The following is a 10,147-nucleotide window of genomic DNA, read 5'->3' on the forward strand; positions in this document are numbered from 1 at the left end:
ATTTCTTTCTTTCTTTCTTTTCCTTCCTTCCTTCCTTCCTTCCTTCCTTCCTTCCTTCCTTCCTTCCTTCCCTCCTTTCTTTTTGCTTGCTTGCTTGCTTTCTTGCTTTTGATCTATCTTTCTGGCATTTTAATAGATATATAGTGGTATTAAACTATGGTTTTAACTTGTATTTCTTCAATGGATAATGTTAAGCATCTCTCATGTGCTTATTTGCATCAGTATAATTTCTTTGGTCAAGTGTCTTCCGAGTCTTTTGTACATGTCATTGATTGACTTATCATAGTTTATTTTCTTACTACTGAATTTGAGAGTTCTTTATGAGGTCTAGATACAAAACCAAAAACTTAGTCAGAAGTCTGATTTGCAAATGTTTTCTCCAAGCTTGTGACTTTTTCCCCCCATTCTCTTAAGTATGCATTGCAGAACAAGAGTTTTCACTTTTATGAAGTTAAATTTAGCACTTTTCAAAATTTTACTGATCATGATTTTGGTGTCCTGTACAAGAACTCCACCTAGGAGGCCACAAAAGCTTTTCTCTTTCCTTCTTATAGTTTTAAAGCTGTATGCTTACATGTAGGCCCAAGATCCATTTTGAGTATATTTTTCTATGAGGCGTAAAGTATGAACCATTTGTTGAAGGTTTTATTTTTTGTTTTTGTTTTTGTTTTTTTACATATGGATGTCCAACATTTTCAGCGTAATTTCTTGAAAAGACTATCTTTTCTTCACTTAATTGCCTTTGCACTTTTCTTTCTTTCTTTTTTTAAGATTTTATTTATTTATTTGTCAGAGAGTGAGCACAGGCAGACAGAGTGGCAGGCAGAGGCAGAGGGAAAAGCAGGCTCCCTGCTGAGCAAGGAACCCGATGTGGGACTCGATCCTGGGATGCTGAGATCATGACCTGAACTGCCTAACCAACTGAACCTACACAGGCGTCCCTGCCTTTGCACATTTCTTAAGAAGGAATTGGTGATGTATTGTGAGGTTTTGGCACAGGCATGTGACAAAATTATAGCCAACGTAAGAGGAGAGGTTACTGTGTGCTTTCAACGAAAGCTATTTTCATTGATAGAAAGAATCAAATAAATTGGAACATTGTTACTATACTGAATGCTGTTTTCTTCACCTGGAATATCTGGAAACACACCAGTCAGAATTTATGAATACATGGCAAGCTAGACAACTTCTGTCAGTTCTGAAAATTTATATAATTTGCTGAAGATCAAGATTCTTGTTTAGATTTGTCTGACTACTTGAAGCCCTTAAACATGCTAAATTGGAAATGAGTAGATTGTTTTCTTTTATTTCTATGACTCACATTGTGTTGGAACAAAATCTTTGTTTATTTTTTTCTTACTTGTTATGTTTCTTGAAGTGGCAAAGCAAAAATGTTTCAGGATTCTGGATACAAGTTGCCATTTTTCTAAATAAATTGTAGCAAATTTATGCTGGGATTATAAGGTTTGGGTTTCCTCATAACATTACCAAATATTATTATTAATACATACTAAATGGTATATAGTTATTACATATAGCATAATTACAATATTTTAAAATGCACTCTCTGATTTGAGCTTGAATTTTTATATGCATTCATATTTTTTCCTTTTTAGAAAAAAAATCACCTTTTCATTTGTAGTAAACATTTTAAATAGTTTTTAATTATTTATTTGTCTGATATTTACATTTATTAAAAACATGACTTTTGTTTATAGCAGCAATGTCCACAATAGTCAAACTATGGAAAGAATCTAGATGTCCATCAACAGATGAATGGATAAAGAAGATGTGGTATATATATATATAATGGAATACTATGCAGCCATCAAAAGAAATGAAATCTTGCCATTTGCAATGACGTGGATGGAACTAGAGGGTATTATGCTTAGTGAAATAAGTCAATTGGAGAAAGACAACTACCATATGATCTCCCTGATATGAGGAAGTGTAGTTGCAACATGGGGGGTTTGGGGGGAAGGAACAGAATAAATGAAACAAGATGGGATTGGGAGGGAGACAAACCATAAGAGATTCTTAATCTCACAAAACAAACTGAGGGTTGCTGGGGGGAAGGGGGTCGGGAGAGGGGGGTGGGGTTATATACATTGGGGAGAGTATGTGCTATGGTGAGTACTGTGAAGTGTGTAAACCTGGTGATTCACAGACCTGTACCCCTGGGGCTAAAAAAATTTTATGTTTATAAAAACATTTAAAAAATTAAAAATTAAAAAAATGACTATTTGATCTCTCATATATCTATAAACACTTTTCTTAGTTTTTCACTTTTCATTTCTCTTTCTGCCATCTCATGCTCTTCAGAGGATTGCAGAATTAATGTTCATTCTTTAGCTTCTCTGTGGCTTATCTAGGACTTCATTTTTGATAGCTAATTTAATAGTCCACTTATTATTGGAAGGCATGAAGAATCTCAGTTAGTTTTATAACTGATCAATGGTTTACAAGTTATTAGTAAAGATTCAATAAATTTATGCATAGTTTTTGTTTATCATTTATATGATAGACTAGCTAGATATTTTTATGGCAACATATAAACTAGAATTGACCAACTTTGTGTTTCTTCTTCTTGATGCATTGATAAAATGTATTTCTTTATTGCCTTTTACCAAACTATAAACTCCATGAAGTCAGGGCTTGCATCTTTACTGTTTTCTGATATCAAACATAGATTTTGAATCAGAGTGGTACTCAAGGTAAATATGTTTGAAGTTATGGGTATGTATATGTATGTGTGTGTGAATACACACCTATATGTGTATATATCCCTCTAGGCATCTAGAAGTATGTAGATATCCATAAGTACACATACATACATGCAAACACATATGTGTGTATGTACACACATATACTCATATTCTTTAGACTGGCTGATAAAAGGAGATAAAGTAAAAAATGTGCAAAGTGTTCTTAAAGGATCTCTATGCAACATCATTCTGAGAATTACAGTTTGAGTCCATAATAAAAAAAGGAAAATGAATGAAAATACACTTCATGGGTTTTGCTATCTATCCTTTTCTTCCATCCCTCCCAAATGGAAAAGTCTATTTTCCTTTCTCCCCCATGTCCCTGCATGGCACATTGCACCTTCGGTAACATCATCTATACAGTTAGGAAGTGAGGATAATGACCTAAGCACTTGTTTTCTGTACATCAGAGATAGATTCAGACATTCCCAGTATATAGAGCCTCCAAGTATCAGCGTTTGTTTAGCTGACCACACTGATCTTTGGCTCTTTGAGGACATTTAGAATCCATTTTAGTGTAGGTTGTTACAGCAGAGTTCCCTTAATTTCTGAGATTCCCTGTTGAATCGTTTTGAAAGACAGCTGCCACCTTGTCATCCTCTCAGCCCATTACAGTTTCTTAGATCTTTGCATTTGTGTGAGATAATTCTTAAAATGCCCATGCTTTTGCAATGGTGTTCATTCATTTTGATTTCAGTTGTATTATTCCCGCTTTGAAAGAGGTTTTGGGAATTCATATCATTGAAGTTACCCACTGAGCATCAGCACAGAACTGCATAAAGAGCTTTCTTGATGTTAATTAATTTTAGAGAGATGTGGGAAAAATGGACAGGCAACATGAGAGAGGCAGCAGATGGAAAGATCAAGATTTGTGGGGCTAACACTTGCCATTAATTGAATCTGTGGGCTTAGGGAAGTCATTTGGTTTCCCTACGTGACAAAATTTTTTCAAACTCCAATAGTAATAATGTCTTTAAGTAAAATTTTCATCTGGTCACCAGCATGTAATCAGTTTAGTTATCACAAAACTAAAGATTTGCATAACATTAATATTAAGGAGAGAGCAGTTTAAAATGTGGGCATCCATTTAATTGGTGCTTCTAGCTCTCAAGTTTCAAATGAAAGTAGTGAGTTAGGAAACTTTAAAATCATGGAGATGTGTATCCTGTTAGGGGATACATCTATCATCTCCCATCACTGTCTTCCACTGTCTTCCACCCCTTGACAAATAATATGGTTTCTGTATAACCCACTTCATTCCATGTGGATATTTACTCTGTGGAAGGGAAGGTAGAGAAAGTTGTCCTTAGAGTTTCAACAGTCAGGAAATCATAAACTGGTACATCATCTTACCAAGTAGATCGAGATGACAGTGGGGACCAGGCTCATTAGAAGACAATGAAACAGGATTTCTCTCTCCCTCCTAAACTTCCTTTCCTGTTTTACTTAATTGAACCCACCCACAATATGAATGGAATATGAATTTGCCATGCCCCTCTAACTTCCTTTTAGTAACACTTTTTTTTTTTTTTTTTTTTTTTTTTGTGGATGGGAAAAAATATGGACTGAGAGGAAGAACGAGAATTTTAAATCCACTCATGTGTTTAATATACCTGAAAAGATAGGTAGTCTACCCACGTGGAGAGAATCTAAAAAGCTTTATCCAGATTTCTGTCTGGAAGGACAATGTGGGTGCATATGGAAGGATGCTGGAGAAGAAAATCTGGGAAACCTGAGAAAACTCTAAAACCTAGAAACATTGATTCATCAAACAATGGTCTTTTTATTTTTTCTTAAGATTTTATTAATTTATTTGACAGAGATCGCAAGAAGGCAGAGAAGTAGGCAGGCAATGGGGGTGGGGGGGAGCAGGCTCCCCGCTGAGCAGAGAGTCCAATACAGGGCTCAATCCCAGGACCCGAGATCATGACCTGAGCCTTAGACAGAGGCTTAACCCACTGAGCCACCCAGGCACCCCAAACAATGATCTTTAAATAAATCACTGAGATCACTGAGATGCCATAGAGTCCCAGGGGAGTTGTCAGCATATTTTTATCCCTTCAAGGAAATTGAAGTTATCATAAATTGATGTCAAAGTCACTTATAAAGATGTATATACATTGATACAGTATAGGAACATTGTAAATATTATCAGTCTAAATACTGTCACTGGTCAACAAAGCAGTGCCAGTGCTCTGTAAAGCCATGTGTATAGCATAGAGGTCCTTGTTAAAGGAAGAGTAGCCAGCACACCTTGAGACACATGCACCAGGGCTATCAATTCATGACTTGTTGATCACAGCCATGTCCGAAGCCAGAAGCCAGACAGCAGTGGTCCAGAAAGCCTATCTTGGATTCTAGTGGTATAATGATTTCCTCCATCTATACAATTTTGAAATTTACAAAACTTGCCTTCTTGTCTTTCTTCTTTCCTCCTGCCCTGCCTAACTCCAGTGCTAGGCTCTGATGGGCCAAAGCCCCACTCTTGCTAATGCCCTATTATCTGTGCTCTGCCAAAGTTTTCCATGCCTCATTCCTCCTACCGTAAAATTCTTATTATCAAATATTTGAGGCCATTTGGTATTTATAGTATCAAGCCAATATAGTGTATAGTCTTTAGGTACTAGGCAATAACCTAAAAGCTTAAACTTCTTATCCCATTTGATCCTCACAGCAACCTTGCAAGTGGGCCTGGCTTTCTCTCTGTAAATGGGGGAAAGGGAGTGTTAGAGAGACTGAGTACTTTGCCCAAGACAACAAAGGTAGAGGTACACTGGTTGAATTCAAACTCAGGTCTGTATGAGTTCAAAGCTAATACTGTTAACCATTTCCTTTAAATATTATATTGATTGTTATTAGACAGTTGTAAATTATTAGACATCTGAATGAGTGAACATGAGAAGATATCTTAAAACAATTACAGACAGTATGTTGAGAAATATCCGTGTCTGCTTATAATCATGGGGGAGACGTAGAACATAAACAGTAGGCACAAATTCTCTAAAATCAGACTTCGGGTCTCAGTCTTCTCTACACTATTCTCTGGCTTAGAAAAATTAACCCTTAGAAAAATTAACTTCTTTGCTCTCTCATTTCTCTGAAACATGGGAATCTACCTATGTATCTATCCAATCTCACAAAGGTATTCTGAAGATTATTTAATGTCAATTTATTTAATGTAATTAAATTTTTAAATTACCTAATGTAAATGAAGCACTGATAGTTTTTGGTCTAAACATATGTTATGTGTTTTCTCAAAAGCAAATCAAAATAAAAGGTACATTAGTGTAGAATTCAGAATCAAGAACATAAGTTTTTTAAAGAATGTAAGTAAGAATGAAAGCGGTAAGTTTTTGTGTCTCTTGATATCTGGCTTCTCTGAATTTAGAGCCAGCCACAAAGTAGTCCTGAGAAAACATTATTAACTAAAATAGTGAATGATTTTACACTGAATATGCAAAAAAAGGAAAAAAATATAGAACACAATGCTAAAAAAATGTAAAAAAAAAAATCCAAAGTAGTGCCAGTGTAAGTTATATAGTTTTAAAATGCAATTTAGCAAAATATTTGCAAAAGTTACAAAAATTTTGTATTTTTCACACAATATTAAATTAATGAGATTTTTTGTAAAGGAAAGAAATTTTAAAAAAGGAAAAACTGAAGAAACAATGTGTTCATTTATGTGTTATAATTATAATAGAAACAAATTTAAAAAAAATGAAGTCAGGATTTCTGAAAAAACAGAATCATAGTATAACTTTCTAGATTATTGCTTGACCACTAGGCATAGTATAAAACTGCAACTACTTAACAATGAGTATGGAAGGACATATTTTTACAAATGTTGAGTCTACTGAGACCTAAGTATAGCTCAACTTGAAATATTTGATTTAATTTGGGTCTGCTAAAGTGTACATATTGAGATGCTGCATTTTTATGCATTTATATCCTAATTTCCCTGTGGTCAAATCTTACTATTAAGCAGAATGTTAGATTCCATATTAAACGTTATTTTCCCCAAATTAACAATGTTTTTCAACCAATGTCAAGGTCAAGAATAAAGGGAAAGAGGAGACGAAGAATCTCCTGCAGATTTCAAACTTTTTGACCCATTTTATATCAATTTTAGAGATCCATTTAGTTTATGAAATATTATACTTTTTTCCATTCTTAGTTATATCATTTCTAGGAAATATTAACTGTCCAGAAGAACAAAATCTTCCCTTAAAGTTTAGATGGAGTATTGATCATCCTACTTTTTAAATCATGTTCCTTGGTATGAGGTCAGAAATTCTCTTGGATTCCATTTCCAATGGTTCATTTACATTTCTTTGATTCTGCATTCAGCATGCAGAATGTGTTTACAACCAGAATTCACTTTTCAAATTGTGTGAGGGCATAATGGGGCAAATGCAGAAAGATCGTTCAACTGTAGATACACTCTTGTTGTAGAGGACTCTTACTTATCATGACTTTGGTAGACCATACGATGTCTCAAAATTTAAAAACACTGGCAAAAAACATCTGACGGCTGCCAAGTTCCTAAACCACCTTGTCATCATAATTTTAGTTTCTTCTCATCATCTCAAAGAATTTTAATGGAAAGAAATAAGAAATGGAAGCAGTGAGGTTTTCTCTTCTCCACTGTTCTGACTGTGTCATTGGAGTATGTGCAAATATTTTCTGTCAATTGAAGTGTTAGTGATTGAAGTGGGCATTACACACTGTTTCCTATTGTTCTAAGATTACATACAGGGTCATTAAAACATGATCTAGGGATCAAATGGAAGTCAGAGTGACTCCTGACATACTTCTCACAAGAATAGTTCTTATAATGAGATCAATAAAAATCATTACAATAAAAGCTTATAAAGATGTTAAAAAATGTGATATTTTAATTGGTGCTAAAAGAGGGATGATCTAACAAATTAATAACTTTGGCTGGTTACAAGTTTAGAGAGTAATTTCAGATTTTGAACTAAAAATGTATAAAATAAATTATATTAAATAATACCGATAATTATTATGAATGTAAACTAATAACCATTTTTCCTATAAATGTGAACATTTCCCTCATTATCAATTTCTCAAATTGTTTAATTTTTTCAAGTATTTTTATCAAGTTCAGGGGTCAGCAAACTATGGATTATGAGCCATATCTGACCTACCAGTTACTTTTGTAAGAAAAGTTTTACTAGAATGCAAATAAAATTCTAAAATGTGAATTCTTGTATACATCATCAGTAGTTGTTTTCATGCTACAACATCAGAGTTGAGTAGTTGTAAGACCATATACTTGTAAAGTTTCAAATATTTATTTTTTATTTTTTTTGTATGCTTTGACATTCTTTTCATTTTTCAAATATTTATTTATTAAATTAAAAAAAATATTATGTTATGTTAGTCACCATACAGTACATCATTAGTTTTTGATGTAGTGCTCCAAGATTCATTGTTTATGTATAACCCTCTGTGCTCCATGCAATATGTGCCCTCCTTAATACCCACCTCCATACTCATCCATCCCCCCACCTCCCTCCCCTCTAAAACCCACAGTTTGTTTCCTGGAGTCCACATTCTCCAATGGTTCATCTCCCCCTCCAATTTCCTTCCCTTTACTTTCCCCTTCCTTCTTCTAATATCTTCCATGCTATTCCTTATGTTCCACAAGTAAGTGAAACTTATGATAATTGACTTTCTCTGCTTGATTTATTTCACTCAGCATAATCTCCTCCAGTCCCATCCATGTTGATGAAAAGTTGGGTATTCATTCTTTCTGATGGCTGAGGTAATATTCCATTGTATATATGGACCAATCTTCAAGTATTTGTTATCTGTCCCTTTACATAAAAAGTTTCTATTCCCTGATCTGGTTGTTAAAAATGCAACAAGTTTCACACCCACATTTCTGTCTTGTCTGAAATAGCAGATTGTAATACTTGACTATACTAACTAAGAAAAAGATAAATTTATTCTTTTTGTTTTCACCTAAAATGAGGAAAAAAAAATATGGTGGAAAATAATACCAGGGAAATTAGATAAACGCATTCTCTGTGTGAAATAAAAATATGTGGCCAAAATGTCTTTCCTTGGGAAAGATAATATTTATTCTTTTCCGAATGAATGTTCTTCTGCTTTCTTTTTTTCTTTACTCTTCTTTTTATTTTATTTATTTTATTTAAAGTAACTAGAATAGCTCTTCTTGGGCTAGAACATTATAAGGGAGACTTTAGCTTATGAATCAAAGAGAAGGAATCCTTCTCATGCGTGAAGATTTCCTAAGAATCTGTAAACTTGTAAGCAGAAGAAAAGGCCTCCCCAGACCCCTGACAACCACGAGTGTAATTTCTGTTTCTATGGACTTCCCTCTCCTGGACATTTCGTATAAGTGGAATTACACAATGTAACTTTTTGTGTCTATCTTATTTCACATAACAAAATGTTTATGAAATTTATCCTTAGTATAACATGTGTCAATACTTTATTCTTCTTAATTGTTAAATCATATTCCATTACATGATACATATAACATGTCTATGATATCTGTATACACTACATTGTGTTACTCCATTCATCATTTGGTGGGCATCAGCATTTGGCTGAGATACATAATGCTGCTACAAATATTCATGTTAAAGTTTTTGTGTGGGCATGTATTACCAGTTTTTTTGGGTACATACCTAGTAGTGAAACTTCTGGGTCATATGTTAACTCTGTGCTTAATTTATTGAGGAACTGATGGAATATTTTCAAATTGGCTACACTATTTTGCATTCCTACCAGCAATATAACCCATGACAAAGCCGCTCAGCTGTTTCTCCCTGAATGAAGTCATGTTTAAGGCATGTATGTGAGTGTATGCATCTCTGTGTGTATGTGTGTGTGTGTGTGTGTCTGAGAGAGCAAGAGAGAGAAAGAGCAAGAGATAGAGATAAACAGAAACAGTCTAAGAAAAGGAAACTTGGTTTTGGTTGGAGGGAGATCTTCTAAAGATAACGTATGAGGAATATTATATCGTAATGAGTTTTTACTATTCCTTTATCATCCAAAATTACTCTATCATTCTAGTGTTCAAATTCTTCTAAATTTTATTTTATTTTTTTTCTGTAAGCTGTCCTTTATTTTTTTTTAATTAAATTTATTTATTTTCAGTATTCATTATTTTTTTCACCACACCCAGTGCTCCATGCAATCCGGGCCCTCTATAATACCCACCACCTGGTACCCCAACCTTCCACTCCCCCGCCACTTCAAACCCCTCAGATTGTTTTTCAGAGTCCATAGTCTCTCATGGTTCACCTCCCCTTCCAATTTCCCCCAACTCCCTTCTCCTAACTCCCCATGTCCTCCATGCTTTTTGTTATGCTCCACAAATGAGTGAA

This window comes from Mustela nigripes, chromosome 5, assembly GCF_022355385.1.
Source record: "Mustela nigripes isolate SB6536 chromosome 5, MUSNIG.SB6536, whole genome shotgun sequence".
NCBI classification, from domain to species: domain Eukaryota; kingdom Metazoa; phylum Chordata; class Mammalia; order Carnivora; family Mustelidae; genus Mustela; species Mustela nigripes.